At 45.7% G+C, this 18573-nt stretch overlaps 1 long non-coding RNA gene across 1 annotated transcript in view; it reads right to left on the bottom strand.

Moving 5' to 3' along the window:
* Positions 1 to 300: 300 nt before the first annotated feature.
* The window catches only part of LOC102369914, a 32269-nt gene continuing 13996 nt past the window's right edge, over positions 301 to 18573 (bottom strand). Inside the window, exons 2-4 of the long non-coding RNA XR_324046.1 lie at positions 7674 to 7784; positions 4226 to 4322; positions 301 to 443 (exon numbers count right to left, since the gene is read on the bottom strand). This is a non-coding gene — a long non-coding RNA (uncharacterized LOC102369914). The remainder of the gene's footprint in view (positions 444 to 4225; positions 4323 to 7673; positions 7785 to 18573) is intronic.

Below are 18573 nucleotides of genomic sequence, written 5' to 3'. Positions count from 1 at the left end.
CTGCTTATCTGCTGCCTTTGGGATTTTCTCTTCTCCAATTCCACAACCCTACAAACTGTTTTTAATCTTTCCCTGTGCCTGCTTTTCTTTCAGACCTGAAGAAGAAAACATTGTATTCAAAAGCTTGTCTATGTCTATCAAAACTATGGAATTGGTCCAATAAAAGATATCACCCATAGAAATCACTTTCCCTTGCATATAAATAACATATTTTATTCATGAGCTTATAGGAAGTCATATATTCATATGTGAACTACTTAACTCACAGACAGGATGTGGATATTCCTGGTAATGTCAGACTAGTTTCAATTTTACTCTGCAGAAAATTTTCTCTGCAGTTAGAAGTGGACATACAGCCAGGTCTCCCAAGCTAGCTTCCTGAAGTAGACCCTGGTATAGTGTAGTCACAGGGTCAGTTGCAACAGTTGCAAATCACTGGGACTCTGTTGAGATAGTAAGTATTAAAGTTAGTATGTTAGATAATGCTTGCAACTTTGCAGTGCCACAATGGCATTTAAGATGAACTAAACTGCTTGAATGTGGGTTTTCTCACATTTTAACTGCACTTAGTAAGTGTTAAGTTGAGCATGTTTCAGGGGTGTAGCTTGTAGCCACGTTGTTGTAAGTACATAGGCAGACAAGGTTCTTTGGGTGAATCCGATATCTTTTGTTAGAGCAGTAACACCAGCCTTAGTGTCTGGACACGTGCCAGTGGTGATAACCAGTGTACATTTAACAGATAGCTACCCCAGAGTACAACTCACAATAGAAGTGTGCACACAACACTGTACACCCATCAGAGGCAGAGGGATAAAAATTATTTGGAGGGCTGAGCACACATACGCACTCTGCCCCCCTCAACAGGTAAGTCTGTGAGGGAAGGGGGCGGGGCAGAACGAGTCTTCTGTGGTAAGAGGGAGCAGGGCACAACAAGGGGTAGGGGCTGGGGTGAGTGGGCCGGGCGATGGGATGATTAGAGCCCGGGCAGCTAGTTCAGGGGTGCTGAGGAGCTCCCACTGCTGTGTGCACCCTGGCAGAGGCCTGGGGGGGCATGTGCCCCCCCACAATCTGTGTGCAGGGCAGAGATGGCTGCAGCTGCACTTTGCACCCTGCTGCCTCCAGATCTGCGCAATGCCATGTGCGTCCCACTGCTGGGTTGGCAGGTGCGCAGTGCAGCACAGTGGTGGCAGGCAAGCAGTGTTGCACCTCTCCTGGAGCAGCTGCAGCTTCATTTAGGTGCAAAGTGCAGTGGGCGGCAGCAGCCACCTCAGCCCCATGCACAGGTCCGGGGGGGCACATGCCCACTGGGCCACCCATGGGGTGCACACAGCAATGGGAGCCCCCCCGCGCATCCCTGGACCTTCCCCTTCACAGAACAGACAGACTGATACAGGCTGCAGTGCTGGGCAGCCAGTGATCCACACACCGGGCTGTGATCCTAGCTGTGTGTGCATCCCTCCCCACCCCTGCTGCAGCTGCCTGGAGCCCACAAACAGGCCTTCTTGTGACCCTACCCACTGTCCTGCATTTGAGGGGGCTAAGCCTCCTTAACCCTGGCCATCTGTGACCTATGATTCCCATGTAATTTTCTATTTGAGTACTAATTTCCTTAGAAGTAACTTTACACTGCAGATTAGCTTTGCCTCCAAAGTAAATGCTGTATGTCATGTTTTTGTTCCACTTTTCCTCTATAGTGAATGTATAACATTCTAACTTAAATGTGTTGCAGGTCTACTCCCACAGGATATGCAATATATGTTTAATAATGGCCATGTATATACAATGTTGATGTCTTGTGTGGCAGTGAACTTGGGGTATATGCCACTTTAAGAGGTCAGGAAGCCTGTGAAGCCACTGGCAGGGGTGGGCCAGGGCTAATGGGGAGTCAGCTGAGCCAAGAAGCCAGCAGGTGAGGCTAGGTCTGATAGAGGGAGTCCCCTGACTCAGGAGCAGGGCTGGGCTGAGAGCAGGTATAAGCCCAAGCCCTCAGAAAAACCCAGCAGTAAGATCTGGACCTTGCTGGGGGAACATAGTCAACAGGATGGCTGCAGCTTTGTAAGGTCAGCAGGAAGTGCAACATCTGAATCAGTCTGGAGGTTTGGGTAGGAACTAAGGGGCTGGATAGGCACCCAGGTGGAGGATGAGTGAGCCTGGAGAGAGGGGCTCAAAGTATGAGCCCCTATTGTGAGGCCTAGGAGGAGCCCAGATAGAGGGGCTTAGTGTGTGAGACCTATTGTGGGGCCCAGGTGAACCTAGGGTTACTATATATGGAAGAAGCTAGGGTTACCATATTTCCAGTTCCAAAAAAGATGGCACTTGTTGGCAGGGGGATAGATGATTGTGGGGGGGACCATGATATGCTGGTGCCCTGTCCATACCCCAGAGGCCCAGCCAGGGGCTAAGAAAGACCAGGACCAGATAGGTCCAGAGGCCCAGACAGGAGCTGAGGATGTCAAGCAGCCTAGAGCAAGGCAAAGAGAGTGGAACCAGAAGGGTCCGGTGGGCCAGTGAGGGGCTGAGGAGTAGAGTGAGGCCTAGCAGGGGTCTGAGAGCCCAGAGGAAGGCTGCATGAGTATAGACATGCAACCAATGATGTCCATGATGATTCCATCTGTGAGGCATGGGGCATAGTATAGGGAGGGTATGGAATCCTGCAATTAGCCCATGAGGCAAAGAACCACAGCCACCAGGTAGTTATTAAAACAAGACCAGGTCTGGAAAGCCCTGGGACAGCATCCCTTTTATAACCATAACAGATAACAAGGTGTGGCAAGTGAGCAAAGGGGAGACTGTTCCTAGTGCGAGCAGAGCAAAAAGAGAATTTTTGGGGTCCTCCAGGGGCTTATGGCTACCCCAGGGATGCTACCCTGCTACAGCTTGTCACAGAGGAGCCTTGTTTTAGAATGAGCCCCACAACAGTTTCTATAGGCTAGAAAACAGGTGCAGATAAAATCATAGAAGACAGGGTAGATGTTATGTTGTAAACCAAATACGGTAGATGTAGAGCACAAGCTTTCATGAACACGAGTTCACAAAAGCTTGTTCTCCCTCCCCTTATTTAGCTAGTCTGTTATAAGGTGTGTATCTACTGTGCCTTCTGCCTAGCTGCAGACTAACACAGCTAACTACTGCTCTGCTCATGGATAACAGTAGTAATCAAACCTTAAGCACAAATTTGAATGGTAACTTACTGAAGAGCAAATACTTATGATTAACCAGTCTCTTGAGAAAGTATGTCTAAAGTACGTCTAATTCAGGAAGATGAAGCTGCTCTAAAATTGTATCAGTAGGACCTTAAGTTTAGTTGTTTTCCCATAGTTTACATCAGTTAGAACCCATGTAACTGTCAGCACAGCCATAGTGGTGCAAAAAGGTACTGGTGCAGTCAGGGGTTTTGTATTAGCTGTAAAAACAGCAATAGATTGTCTTAATCTAGGAAAATTGTGGTTGCTGCAATGATATAATCCAAATTCTATTTTTTATCACTATGCTTTGGCATGGCAAAATAGCAAATATCTGTATGAATGCAGACCAGGCCAAGAGTTCACACTCGGTGTTTGGTTGACTCACCAAAACAGTTGTGGAATTCTGTTTCCCTTTCTGCACCTAAATGGCATTTTTCTAGACATTTCCCTGTGTATTTTTGGCCCTGCCTCTGCCTTAGTAGGCTATGCACTGGTTGGACACATACATGTGCCTAAGCATAAGTCCAGGAAAAGCAAGATGGATGGAGGAGGATGAGGTAATTTTCTCTCTAGTAACAGAGTGGAACTTCCCACATGTCAGGCATAATCAAGATTACTTCACAGTCCTCCTTTCAAACCTAAGCTAACACCCCTTGAATTCAGTAGTCATTGGATAGCAGTACAGAAGCTCCTGCCCCACTGGGAGTCAGAGTCTAAGCTAGGACCCAGTGCTCCTTCCCTTCTTGTGGGGGTGCAACTATCTCAGTGAACCACATACGCTCTAGCTCAGTGCTTCTCAACTTTTTCTGTACCAGGATCTATTTGTAAACATCTATGACCAGTCCCAACCCAGGGAACCTCACTTCCGACCTGCTGCCCCCCCACCCTCAGGCCCCAGCCCCCAGTGACAACCTGCAGCCAGCAATGGAAAAGCTATGGTTTCCCACATTTTTCTCCTTTAAGGGAGAATCAATTTTTAGAGTTTGTTGATCCATGTTTAAAATTTCTTTGTAACCTTTTCATATATTCTTCTGACTTACTTTTGGGTTGCAACCCATGGGTTGAGAAAAGCTGCTGTAGCCGGTCTGCTTCCTTCTGGCTCCACAGATGTCCCTCTCTTGGCTCCTCATGGACCACCTGCAAAAAGAGCCCTGAATTGGGGTAGTGCCTGACTTGTGGTATGGTAGTTAAAGCACTCTGTTGGAAAGTCAGAAAACTATAAGTTCAGACTTACATTGGGTTGCTTAGACCCTGAGTCTGCTACTTCCTGGGTGAGTATTCTAACCACTCAGTTACCAGGTCTAACCCATTGGAGGGCTGTCATTCTCATCTGTTGTTCTCTTCTGTCATAGCATGCTAGGTTGCTACATTTTCATGACTTGGAAGCCCTTGCCTGCCCAGAATGGGTGAACCCAGGCTGCGTGCATGCCCAACCAGCGTGAAAACTACTGTGCATGTTCCGTCTTCACACATATGCGTAAGTAGCCACATTGCAGGGGAAATGAAATTGCAGCCTGTGCCTAAGTGTCAGAAAGTCCCTTGTGCCACTAGAAAAAGGACATTTAGGCACACAAAGGGGAGCCAAATTATTCCCTAGATTTGTTCATCCAGACAGAAAACAGAATGTGACACCTGATTCATCACACTGCAATAGTTAAAAATAATACATACACAGAAAGCAATAGTCACGGCAAGTAGTTCATGACCAGAGCGTAGGCTGAAAGATGTTCACATAAAAGGTTTACTGAATAATTTGGGAGAAACAATGAAATTTGTAAAAATCAAAGTTGGTTAATAAGTAATTCGCAAACAGAAAGAGAGGTGAGATTTGTCAAAGAAATTGTTTGCTGCAAATAGTTTCCCAGCTCTTTCATGTGTGCCTAATTAGCTATCAATAATGCATGGAAATACTGACAGAATAAAAGAATCATATAACAGGCATTCCATTATGTAATTAAGGATCATTAACTATATTAATGACTTTACTAATTCTTATATTGTTAACCAATCTCTATTGCTTTATTTTAGGAACATACTTTCTAAAGTTTTGCACAGACTACAGATCTAAATTTTGCTTAACTAAATTATGCAGGTAGCTTACTCACATGAAAAGGCTTGCAAGATAGACATTCAACACAGAGAAGTGCAAGGTGCTCCACCTCGGAAGAAAGAACCCACAGCATACTTATAGGCTCGACAGTGCTATACTCAGTAGCACCACAACCAAAAGAGACTTGGGGGTCATGATTGACCACAAGATGAACATGAGCCACCAAAGCGATGCCACAGTCAACAAAGCAAACAAAACCCTGGCTTGCATCTACCAATGCATCTCAAGCAAGATCTAAAAGGTCATCCTCCTGTTTTACTTAGCCTTGGAGAGGCTGCAGCTGGAGTACTACATCCAATTCTGTGCTCAGTACTTTGGAAAGGATGTGGAGAAGCTTGAGAGAGTCCAGAAGAGAGCCATGTGCATGATTAGAGGTCAGGAGAACAGGCCTTATGAGGAGAGGCTGAGAGGCATGCGACTCTTCAGCCCAGAGAACACAATGCACAGGGGGGACATGGTGGCAGCCTATAAGTATATAAGGGGTGTGCATCAGGAACTGGGAGAATATCCGTTCACAAGGGCACCCCAAGGGAAGACAAGGTCTAACAGTCACAAACTGCTGGAAGACTATTTTAGACTGGACATAAGGAAAAACGTCTATACAGTCTGTCTCCAGAGTCTGAAATAGACTCCCCCCAGGAGTGGTGCAAGCGCCTACTCTGGACACGTTGAAGAAATGCCTGGATGCCCACTCATCCGGGATCATCTGACCCCAGCTGACTTCCTGCCCTTTCGGCAGGGGTTGGAGGTGATGATCTCGTGAGGTCCCTTCCACCCCTAATGTCTGTGAAATCTATGAAAAGCAACCAGATCCTAAGACGATATTCAAACTCATCTCAGTATTAGTCTGTGTCTCCTAGACTAGTGCTTTTGACCTTGTGAGCACCTTCAAAGTGATCCACATGATCTCCAGAACCAAAAGGAATATAGGTGCAACTAGAAGTAGTCTAGATATAACTAGAGGGATTATAGTAAAGTGCAGTGTTATGTTGGCACAAAGCAGCACTATGCATGGTTACTAGGGGTGTGCCAAACGGGCTGTATTTGATTTGGATTTGGCCTGAATTGAGGACAGTGATTCGATTACTTGATTTCGATCACTGTCCCCGATTCAATTTGGCCGAATCTGAACTTGAAGATTTGATGCTGATTCGGAGAATCAGTGATTCGGCCATTGACACAGCTTTACATGTTTTTTTCTACATACCTCGAGGTACCAGGTGCGGCTCATGAACGCTGTGATGCTGGAGCAGATGGAGCGCCCCACAGCAGCGCAGGGGGGCCCCCTGCTTGCTCGGCGGCAAACCTGGAAGTGGACCGGAAGTAATTCCAGTCCACTTCTGGGCCTGTCACCAAACATGTGGGGGCCCCCCCATGCTCCCCCAGCTCAGCTATTGGCTGCAGGGGGACCCCAGGTGCCCCCCCCCCCAGATCCAGGAGACACCAGTTGCCAAGCTGGAGGGGGGATGCAGGGGAGCCCCCCTGCACACTCTCCAACAGACTCGGAAGTGGACTGGAAGTGCTTCTGGTCCACTTCTGGATCTGCTGCCGCATGCACTGCCTGACCCCCCGCCCCCCGTGCTCCTGTGAGATGCTCCATCTGCCCCAGCAAGTCAGCATTCACGAGCCACCTGGTACCCTGAGGTATGTAGAAAAAACATTTAAAGCTGTGTCTGTATCGTCAAATCTTCCCAAATTTCTCTGAATCAATTTGGAGGGTTCTGATTTGATTCACAGAGATTAAAGGGTCCTCTGATTCAATTCAGATTTGGAGATTTGGCCACCAAATTGGGCCAAATCTCTGTCGAATCAAATCAGGGTCCGAAGCTTCGCACAGCCCTAATTGTTATCTAAGCTAACTCTGAACTGGAAACAATAAAGCTGTATTACTTTGGTGTTATGTCCATGCTGATTAGCAATACCTTTCTGCAGATCTGATTAGCATACCCATTGTAAGAGCATAAGCAGTGCTATCCTGGGTGAGACCAGTCACTCATCTATCCCTATATCCTGCCTCCAGCAGTTACAGTTGTAGATGCATAAGAGGGAGAATATGTTAACAGGTCATGTCTACATGCCTTTCTCATACCCTCCCGAGTTTAGGAATGGTAGGGAGTACATTCTTGGCTATTCTATTCAATAGCACCCAATGGACAAATCCTCTCTGGATTTATTTAATCCCTTTTCTTAAAACCTGGTTATAACCTGCCATTACAACTTCCTGTGGTAATGAGTTCCACTAGTTAACTATGCAATGCATAAAACGGAACTTCCTCTTGTTGGTTTGAAAACCGCCCCCTGATCATGTGCACTGTGCTCACCCTACTGTTCCCTGTTTTTGAGGAAGTGCCCATAGACCGGTGTGGTGTGACCATTACCCTGCCTCTTGTCATTGAAGTACTGGGGGTGCTTAGTTGACACCCTCCAAAGCATCTTTGTCTCTGTCCTTGTGGCACACCTGTAGCATCCTGCTGAGTTGAGAACAATAGCTGTAGAGAATTAGAAAGACAAATGAAGACAGTCACACCCAGTGCATCAGGAAGATATGGTTATACTTAAAGACCTTCTGAAAAAAAAAATTGGGCAGAATTTATGCACGAGGAGAACCATTCTGCAGAAGAATTTCTTCAGCAATGCTGCCAGTATTATGTAAACGACACAGCTTAACATCTGCCTTGTGTAAATGCTGGTCACAGTTTAGACCTGCCAAGGGCTGACATAACTAGAGCACTCCACTCCGCATAAAGAGTTTAGTTATCATTCATGTTCCCTGAATATTGATACTGATTTCTCTCTCATTTTTTGATAGTCATCAACATTTTTTTTCTTTCTGCTTTTGGAGCCTTAATCATCTTCTAGACACATCCTCAGCACGTCTTGCTGACTACTGAATTTTATGCACTGTAATTTACAGAGAAGTAGAAAGGCACTGAATGTAAAACCTTCTCATTTGGGAAATATCCCTGCGCTTACACTAATAATGCTTTATGTTGTAGAATTAATAGATAAGCTTCAAGTAGCAGGGAAAGTTTCATTGTTGTTTACCGAATACAGTGTAGCCAAATATTAGAAACAAGGGCAAATATCCTCTTTTGTTTTGTTGCTAGTCCTGCCTCAGACTTAGGAGATTCACAAAAAGCTTTAAGAGTGCACATGTACCAGCCTGGATGGACCTAAGCATGCTGCACCCAGGTCCTGCCCACAGGCAGCTGTAGGCATGCCCCAAATTCAGAGGTGGGTCTTCTGTAGCAGCTGCTACCCAGCACACAGGCTCCCAGGGTTCAAGGGTTACCTTGAATATCCTGCCCAGCCAACTTGCTGGTTTGGAGAGTATCTAAGTTGGTGGGTGAGGCTCCCGGCCTCCCCAACTGGGATATACTGCCAGCATGGTGTGAACAAGCCCTTAGAAGCTTAACTCCTACTTTATATGACTGGACCTACGTCTATAAAACATCCTAGAATAGCCCTTAGGTGGAATTAAGGGCCCAGATCCATATAACTTGGACATTTCAGTACTGAGTACTGCCACACACAGATATTAAGTACCCAGACTCTGGATCTGCAACTAGATTCCTATGTTTCTACTATTAAAGTTGCTCAGGCACCTAACATTGTGCTACTGGACATGTCCAGAAACAACCCGAAGTAATAAAGCTTGGCAGTTTAGCACCTCTCACCAAAAACCTTTTGTGGTGCACAGACTTGACTTTGTCCATCTATCTCACCCCTCTAGAGCCCAGTTGAATATATGTTTTCACAGCATGCCTCACAGATCAGGCTCTGCACAAAACAAAGCCACCAGGCGGTGTGTCCATCTTTTACCTAGCAGCTCAATACCACCCAGGGCCCAGGTATGGGATGTGGGAGATCTGGTAGCAATTCTTGCTTTTGCTGAAGGGATTTGAAACTATATCGCCAAAGCTGTGTGTGATCTGGCATTCTGACTTTGGGAGGCTATTTTCATTTTTCCTTACTGAAAGGTCTCCATTTTGCATGGCTTAATTAAACACTTATTATCATCTCTGGCCATAGACATATAAATAGGGTACCTCAGAAACCCCTGTTGCCTTGAGGAGAAAGGTAGTGATCACATGCTGCATTCCCTTGAATGCAGGTAAATCTGACCTAAACCAGGATGTTTCACCCCATTGCAGCCCTGGGAAGTGTCTGCATGAGAGAGCAATTTGTTTGCACACATTTATTCTGAACTTGCTAGTTCTGGGATTTTCCTTCAACGTTCCCTTTTGCAGGGCACTTCTGTTAGTGATATCAAGGCCTCAGAAGAAAATATTTGAAAGCAGACACCAGGGGAAGGGTTTCAGACAGAGACCAAAACCCAGGACTAGTAGCGTAAATAGGCCAGGGTGACCGGGGCAGTAGTCCTGGGCACCAGCTTGGGTTAGGGAGGTGGGGGCATGAAAAAAACATCAGCTGCCACAGCAACTTCATGCCTGTGCTGGTGGCATGGTGGAAGCCAGAGGCCACCACTGTCTCTGTCCTGAGCTGACTTGTTAGGCCCTTGCTCAGGACCACCATCGTCATGCCGAGGGCTGACTGAATCACTAGTCTGTAGGTACAAACTCCATCATGAGTGCTGTCCTCCAAGCCCTATGAGGCTTGCACTTTTGGCTATGCAATAGCAAAATTCAACAGGAAACTGGGAGAATACAAACTCACACCCTTGGGAGGTAGCTGATGTAAGTTTGAATCTCCCCAGGCTAAGGACAGCTAAAAAGCCAGGTCCCTTCTTCCTGAGTGGGTGTTCTCCCTATGAGACAGAAATGAAAATGAAAGCACCCATTCCTACCACATTTCTTAGTGAAAGCCACGATGGCTGCTTCACCTTACACTGAACTCAGTGCTGTCAGTATGCATTAGATGTGCTTTGACCATGCCAACTGGATCAGGCCCCCATCTGGGAACTTTGGTGGTGCCACTCTGCCATGGTGCTGTTCTGCCTTGTAACTGAGTTATACTGAGGCTGACGCAGAAACGTATGGGTGCTTGTATGGGTGAGAGCGGTTTAGTCCTTTAGGTTGCATTCTATGCCCCCTAAATTGAAGCAGTGAGTTTTTAATTTAAACCTCACTCTTTCAATTTCCATCACTATATACATGGTTGTCCTGCCAGCCACAGGAGCCTGCTGAAGGCAGAAGTGGCGAGGTGTCCAATCCTTTTTTTTTTTTTCCGGCAGAGCCTGCCTGCCTATCCTGTAGCCACGGGGATATTAATCTGTACCATTAATCTTTCTCAGCTCGCCCCTGGCCATGGGAGAGGTGGGCAGGCTCTGCTAGAAAAAAAACAAAAATAAAAAAAAAAGGATTGCTGCTTATGCTGTCAGCAGGCTCCTGCAGCCAGCAGGGTGCCTGGGGTCACCTGAAATGGGCTAGCTTGCCCCTGGGGCAGGACAGGAAGATGGCAGGAGGGTGGCTGGGTTTTCTGGTGTCTGGGGACAGGGGAGATAGTGCATACAGGGCACTGGAAACCTGGGCAGGCTGCTAGCTGGCCAGGTGCTGCCCCAGCTCAGAGGGACCTGATCCAACACTCCCCAGAGCCCACCTGGGCTTCCAGCACCCTGTGCACCATCCCCACCACCTTTTCCACCCACCAGCACACCCAGTCACCCTCCTAACACTGCCCCACGGGCAAGCTGGGTGTGCTAGCAGACACAGAAGGTGGCAGGGATGGTGCATGGGGCACCAGAAGCCTGGGCAGGCTAAAGGAAGCATGGGATCGGGCACCTTCAAGCTCAGGCAGCACCCAGCCATCTCACAACCCACCTTGGCTTCCAGCTCCCCATGCACCATGCCCACTGCCTTCTCCAGCCACCACAAAACACAGCCACCCTCCTGCCACCTTCTTGTGCTGCCCCAGAGGCGAGCCAGCCTGTTCCCAGGCAGCCCCAGGTGTCCTACCAGCCATAGGAGCCTGGTGAAGTTAGAAGGGCCCAATCCTTTTTCCCCATGGAGCCTGCCCACCTCTCCCACAGCCGGGGGTGAACTGACTAATGGCCGCATCGTTCCAAATTGCATCACTGCAAACTAAACTACATTGGGATGTAGTTTAGTTTGCAACAATGCAAACTCATTTAAAACCTGCAAAACTCAGGTACATGTGACACCATTAAGCCACACAAAGGGAAATTTTTATCATGTATACATCATGACATTGTCATGTGTACAAGCACCCTATATGCCTGGATGCTCAGACCAGTGTATTTCAATGCATGTGCAGAGCCTGAGTTTAAGCACTACGGGAGTTTACAGTGCCAAATATAGGTACATTTAAATGCCAAATGGGATTGGAGATCAAGAGTGCAGGGTTTTTCCAGATTGCTTTTTTTGGATTTAGATGCTAAACAACTCAGTGCCATTCTAGGCACCTTAACTTCCCCTCTGGATCTCACCCTTCACCATTAGTCTCATTTCACTCAGTGGCAGCTGGCATAAAGAAGAAAGATTTGAGGTACTATTAACACTGCAAAAGAAGCAATGTGGTTTTGTATCTTATTATTAGAATTCCTATTGTTAGGTAATATATAATATTTATGCATCTGACTCATACTCTTCTCTCTTACATTAGCTCTCTTCTTGAGAATGAGATTGTGTATTATAGATACTGTACCAAACTGGAGGACAATAAAGAGTTACACTGATACATTGAGACCATATTCCTCCCCGAGCTCATGGGTGCTTGAAAGAAGATGCCTGCTACGTCATTTTGGTCATGTATGAATGGTACAGATGTTCTTGAGAAGATGTTTCAATGACTCCCATCTCTCTGGAGTAGCAGTTGTTTGAAAGGGGAAATTTATGATCTAAAGGTCTCAGACACTGTTCTTGTGGTTGGTTCATGATACCCAAAGGGAAAACTTTTTTGCTTTCTCTACATAGAAAGATTGGGCACATTCAGTGGACTGGTATATTAGCAGCTAAGGAATAGTTATCAAAAAATGAGTAGCCTGACCACTATGGATAGAGGTAGCATTTTGAAAAGGAAGGTGGAAATGGTGTAGTGCATAAAAGCATATAATACAACACACATTTTTGTCCAGATAAAAAGATACTAGAAGTTGTCTTAATATGTTACGGATAAGGCTGTAACATCCAGTTTAAGATTGGAGCAAAAGCAAATACAACTTTATTGGACAGTCGTTATTTCACTGTATCAGACATTATGCATTGAAAACACAGCAGACTAGGCAAAATAGTTAAGCAATGTTGTTTCTTAGTCCTGTAGTCATTAGAATTATATGTACATGCCTTTCAGATTCATAAAACAAAATCAAGCCTTCTTGAGCTTCTTAATAGTGCATCCAATGGATGTTTTATTGAAAATAATTTCTACGCCTATATTGATGTTTACCTGTCCTGGGTTAAATGTTTCCACACCTGAGATAATGTTTTTAGCTAGAGTTAAAAACAATTTGCAGGGCTGTGAAATAGGAGCTACATTATTGGGAGGAGCTAGCAAATGGCAGAACTGCCAAAAAAAAGGAATAGCTTGATTAGTGGAATATCAAGACTATTAAAAAGGAGATGGTCATTAACACCTGTGGAATGCAGAGTTTAGAGGGAATCAGGTATATTACAATGAACCGTGAAGTCACATGACTCCCTCATCACTGCTGCCTGACTAGAAACACTGCTGCCACTTCCAGGCAGTTTGTTTTAAACATTGGATGGACCAGGAATCAAAGGGAGGTGCAAGTGCACCACTGCAACCCTACTGGTTCGACCCTTGCCGCTCACTGTTGTTTAAGTTTCATGCTTATTCAGCATGCCAAGGCAACACAGCAAGCAGCATGCCAGGTTGGAAAATAAAGTAAAAGATCATAACATAATGGCCAGTGTCTTAACAGGCAAAACCATGAGTTGTGTTCACTTTTGACACTCTGGTGTCATTTAGAATGATACATAGGTTGATAGATTAAACTTAACCATACCAAAGTCATAAAAAAAACCCAATTTGTTCACATTATGTGGCAAGCTCGAAGTATCCCCCTGAATTTCACCCATGTACTACCTGTGTATACTTGGAACATTTTTAATTAATACTCTGGTTTGGTTTTATGAACGCTACCTCATATTTCCTTGCACTTGCACATTGTCTCCAGCAATTTACTTTATGTATGCAAATTAAAATATTAGAAATGCTAACATCTTGTAAATTCCATCAGAGACTCACAATTCCTCAGTAACTATGTCTGTCAATCTGGTGACTAGCAATTGCCACCAGAACACAACACGGTTCTGTGAGTTCATTCCATATATATGCAATGAGGCAAGATGGACCAGAGGTAGTCATGAGATTCAGCAGTAATAACCAGGAGTTACAAAGCAATAGGTTCAGACAACTCTTAAGCTCTGAGTCAATCACATTTTCTTCAGTTGCAGTTATGTGTGTGCGTGTGTGCGCACATGCACACTAATAATGTGTGTGTGTATATATATATATATATGTATGTATGTGTGTGTATGTGCGTGCAAACCAATAATATATATATGCACACCAATATACATATATATTTATGTTTGTATGTACGTATGTATGTATGTGTATATACACACACACACACACACACACACACAGGTACACTGGTGTTCATGTACTGGAAATAATTATGTTTGTTTTATTAGTTATTCTATCATCTACACCAACAACTATCCTGTGTATTTTGTAAACATATATATCTTCATTGTGATCAAATACCATTTTGCTCTGGGAGTCAATCATATTTTGTTCAGCTGCATTATTGGAGTGAATATACACATCTTCATCATGACCCAATACATGTTTTAATGTCAGAAGATGGACTTATTGAATGGAAACAGCAAAAAAAGAAGACAAGTGATCTCTTCATCTGTCACAAATAATATATAGACAGGCAGAATCTAAACCAGAGAGTACCGCAATGACTTTACAATTCAGAGAAACTCAGTTCCAACTTCTAAAACTAGACCTGAACTTCAGGGCTAGCACACAGAATAACATCTCTTTACTGGCTAGGCCTCATCTAGAATATTGTCTGCATTTTTTGCCTCCACACTTAAAAAAGGATTATGAAGAAGTTAGAGAGACAATCCAGAGGCAGGTGACAAAGGGCTTGGATGGCCAGTTCAGCTTGCAGTAAAGGCAGTTAAGAAATGACATAATAGTAGTCTTCAAATATCTGAAGGGCTGTCATAAAGAAAAGGGAAAATACCTTTTGTCCATCACTGCAGAAAATTGGATACAGTAATGGCTTGAAATCACAGCAAAGTAGGTTTTGATTGGATACCAGGAAAAACATCTTCACTGTTAGAACAGCAGGGCAGTGAACTAGGCTGTCTAAAGATATTGTGGATTCTCTATCACTGGAGATGTTCAAGAGATTGGACAGGCATTGGCTAGGGATGGTTTAGGAATGGCTGTGCCTGGAGTACACTTGAGAGCAACAATTAGAAACCCAGGAGCCTACCTATACCTGGATATTTGGAAGATCATAAACAGAGCTCAGCAACCTGGAGCAGGTGGATGTTGGATAGGACAGTGTTCAGGAGCAGGAGAATGAAGTAGAGCTTTATGACCGGCTTAGTTATGAGGAGGATTAAATGGACTAGGATGGGTGCTTGTACATGTGATGGGGGTTTAATCCCCAAGGTTGCATTCTATGCCCCCTAAATTGAACTGGTGGGTTTTAATTGAAACACAGTTTCAATTTTTCCATCACGTTGTGGTGCGGGGCTCAATCCTTTTTTTTTTTTCCAGCAGACCCTGCCCGCAGCTGAGGGGGCATGCTGCTGGTGGGGTGAGTGGTCCCTGAGCTGTGGGAGGTCCCGGTCCTTCCCTCCACGGTGGTGGAACCCCCCGGGCCTGCCTGGACAGGCTGGCAGCAGGCCAGGTGCTGCCCCAGCCAGCTTGGGGTCAGGGAAGAGTTGAATTTGGGCTGCGTGCTGCCTCCAAGCTGGGGCAGCACCTAGCCTGCTAGCAGCCTTCCTGCATGGCCCCAGGGGGTGCCGCCAACATGGAGGGAAAGACCAGGGCTCTCCCACAGCTCAGGGGCTGCTCAGCTGCCTCAGGAGAGGCCGGCAGGCTCCACCAGAAGAAAAAGGTTAAGACCCCTTGCCACTTCTGCCTTCAGTAGGTGCATGCTGAAGGCAGAAGTGGCAAGGGGCCCGATCCTTTTTTTCTGTGGAGCTTGCCTGCCTCTCCCATGGCAGGGGGATGAGCTGACAGCTGCAATGCATCGTTGCAAACTAAATTACATCTGGATGTAGTTTAATTTGCAACAATGCAAAGTCCCTTAAAACCCCCCAAACTCTTGAACCCATACAGTGCGATGCTATTAAGCCACACAAAGTGACATTTTCATCATGCAGGGGTTTAGGTTGTAGCCGTGTTGATCTAAGGATATAGGCAGACAAGGTTCCTTGGGTGAATTTGATATCTTTTATTAGACCAACCCAAATGGTTGGAGAATAGTTATTTTCATCATGTGTACATGTTAATGGCATCACACGTACGAGCACCCGATCAGTTTATAGAGAGGATGGGATGACACAAAGGTGTGATGTGGCTCTCTAGTTAGGGAATGTGATGTCTGGAGCTGTTTGGTGTCCTTAAGTTGAAGAGCAAAGTGGAGGTCGTTCGGTTTTCCCCATGCTTCTGGGCTCTGCTGTTTGCCATGTGGGAGCCAGGATTTTTTCTCCCCTCCTGTTGGTACAGGTATCAGAGTGTTTTTATTTTTTCTTTGCCTTCCTATGAAACATTCATTACTGGCTGCAACTGAAACTGGTGGTTAGAGGGTCTTTCCCCTCCACTTATGTAAAACCAGTTACTACATTTGAGATCGGGAAAGAATTTTATCCTATGGGCAGGATGGCATGGACTATGGGGCTTTTTGCCTTCTTCTGTGGCAGAAAGTATGGTCCTCTCCCTTTGATTTCTTGACTGTATTTTAACAACCCTTGCAGCAATGGGACATTAACAGTGTCCTTGTCCCCCTGCTTTGCCTCTGGTAGGTTAATGTCTTTTGTGGTGTTTTCATAAATTTCTTGTGCTACAAGGTTGTTTTATAGTTTTAGGAATATGTTAGACAAGCACTTGCATGGGATGGTTTGGATAGGTGTGATCTTGCCATGAGCCTCCTGAAGTCTGTGCCAGCCCTATATTTCTATGATTCTATCAAACATTTACAATGTTTTGATTTAGAGCTAGATCCATATATGAGAAATGATTAAAAGCTTCTGGGTGATTATCCATTTATTCCTATCGAAGATTAACTGTACAAAAAAGAAGGTAGTATTTCTTTAAAATGTCTTTAGGAACATCTACACATGAAATCAATGCAAAGTAATGAGCTCCAGATTTTATTGCTCCTGGGTGCACTGTGAGAACATTCATCTGGGACCACAGCTCATTGAGCTGGGTCAGAGCAGCCCCAGCTGGCAGGGGGGTTTGGGGATCAGCCTGCCAACCCAGGGCTGCTCCTCCTGGCTCAATGTGCTGTGGAGGGGCTGGCTGGGGCACGAGGGTGCTCTAGTGTGGGGCCAGCTTCTGCACATGCACTGATGCATTTTTTAAAAACTCCACAGCAGGATAGTATTTGTATTTATAAGTACTATCATAGAATTATAGGGCTGGAAGGGACCCTGAAGGATCATATGGTTCAGCCGCCTGCATGAGCAGGAAAGACATCTGGGGTCAGGTGGCCCCAGCCAGGTGATGGTCTAGTCTTCTCTTGAAGATCTCTAGGGTAGGTGATTGCACCACTTCTGGGGGCACGTTGTTCCGCAGTCTGGACGCCTTAGTTGTGAAGAAGTTTTTTTCCTAATTTTCAGCCTGAAACTATCTTCCAGGAGTTTGTGGCCATTGTTTCTAGTTTTCCCCCAGGGTGTCCTGGTGAACAGTTGTTCACCGAGCCCCTGATGTGTGGTAAGCCACAATCAGGTCCCCTTCTCAGCTTTCTTTTCTTTAGAGTCCCAAATCCCTCATCCTCTCCTCGTATGGCTTGCCATGCAAGTCTCTGATCATACAGGTGGCCCTTCTCTGGACCCTCTCGAGCTCTGGACCCTCGCGCACATCCTTGTTGAAGTGCGGTGCCCAAAACTGGATGCAAAATTCCAGCTGCGGCTGCACCAATGTTAAGTAAAGCAGGAGAATAAGTTCTTTGGTTTTACTGGAGATGCATTGATGGATGCATGACAGAGTTACTGCGTTACTGCCAGTTACTGTGTCACATTGCCAGCTCATATTCATGCTGGGGTCTATTGTTACCCCCAGATTCCTTTCATCTGTAGTGCTGGTCAGGTTAGCGATGCCCAGCCTGTAGGTGTGCTGTGGGTTCTTCCTTCCCAGATGTAGCACTTTGCATTTCTCTACATTGAACCTCATCTTGTTCCATTCTGCCCAACAAGCCAGCCGGTCTAGGTCTGCTTGTATCTTCAGCCTATCTGCGGGTGTGTCCACACAACCCCATATCTTGGTGTCGTCCACAAACTTGGCCAATGGGCTTTTCACACCCTCATCCATGTCATTGATGAAGATGTTGAACGGCCCTGGGCCAAGTACTGACCCCTGGGGTATGCTGCTGCCCACATCTCACCAGGACGACACAGATCCATTCATTTGGACTCCCTGCATCCTACCCTGCAACCAGTTTCACACCCACTTGATGGTCCTGCAATTGAGCCACATATCTTCCAGCTTTCTGATCAGTACCTTGTGGGATACTGGGTCAAAGACTTTCTGGAAGTCAAGGTATATGATGTCAACCACTTTTCTCTCATCCAGGAGATGAGTCACCTGATCATAGAAAGAAATGGGGTTGGTCAGACAAGACCTGACCACGATGAAGCCATGCTGGCTGTCATTCAGTATCATGCCTTCTGCAGGTTTATCACATATAGCCTCTTTGATGAATGTTTCTAAGATTTTTCCTGGAATAGAAGTTAAGCTAATTGACCTGTAGTTTTCCAGGTCCTCACACTCCCCCTTCTTGAAGATGGGCACAACATTGGCCCTCTTTCAGTCCTCTGGGATTTCTCCAGAGGCCCAGGGCTTTTGAAAGACCTTTGGTAGGGGCTCTGCAATTACTTTGGCCAACCCTTGCAGAACTCTTGAGTGGAGTTAATCTGGTCTTGCTGACTTATATACATCTACTTTCTTTAATTGATCATACACCAGTTCTATGGCAATGGTGGGAAAGGTGTCAATCCTAGATTCATAGATGTTAGGGTCGGAAGGGACCTCAATACATCATCGAGTCCGACCCCCTGCATAGGCAGGGAAGAGTGG

The sequence above is a fragment of the Alligator sinensis genome, unplaced genomic scaffold, assembly GCF_000455745.1.
Source record: "Alligator sinensis unplaced genomic scaffold, ASM45574v1 scaffold780_1, whole genome shotgun sequence".
In the NCBI taxonomy this organism is placed as follows: domain Eukaryota; kingdom Metazoa; phylum Chordata; order Crocodylia; family Alligatoridae; genus Alligator; species Alligator sinensis.
Note: the sequence above shows the minus strand (reverse complement) of the source record. Positions and strands in the feature narration are given on the sequence as shown.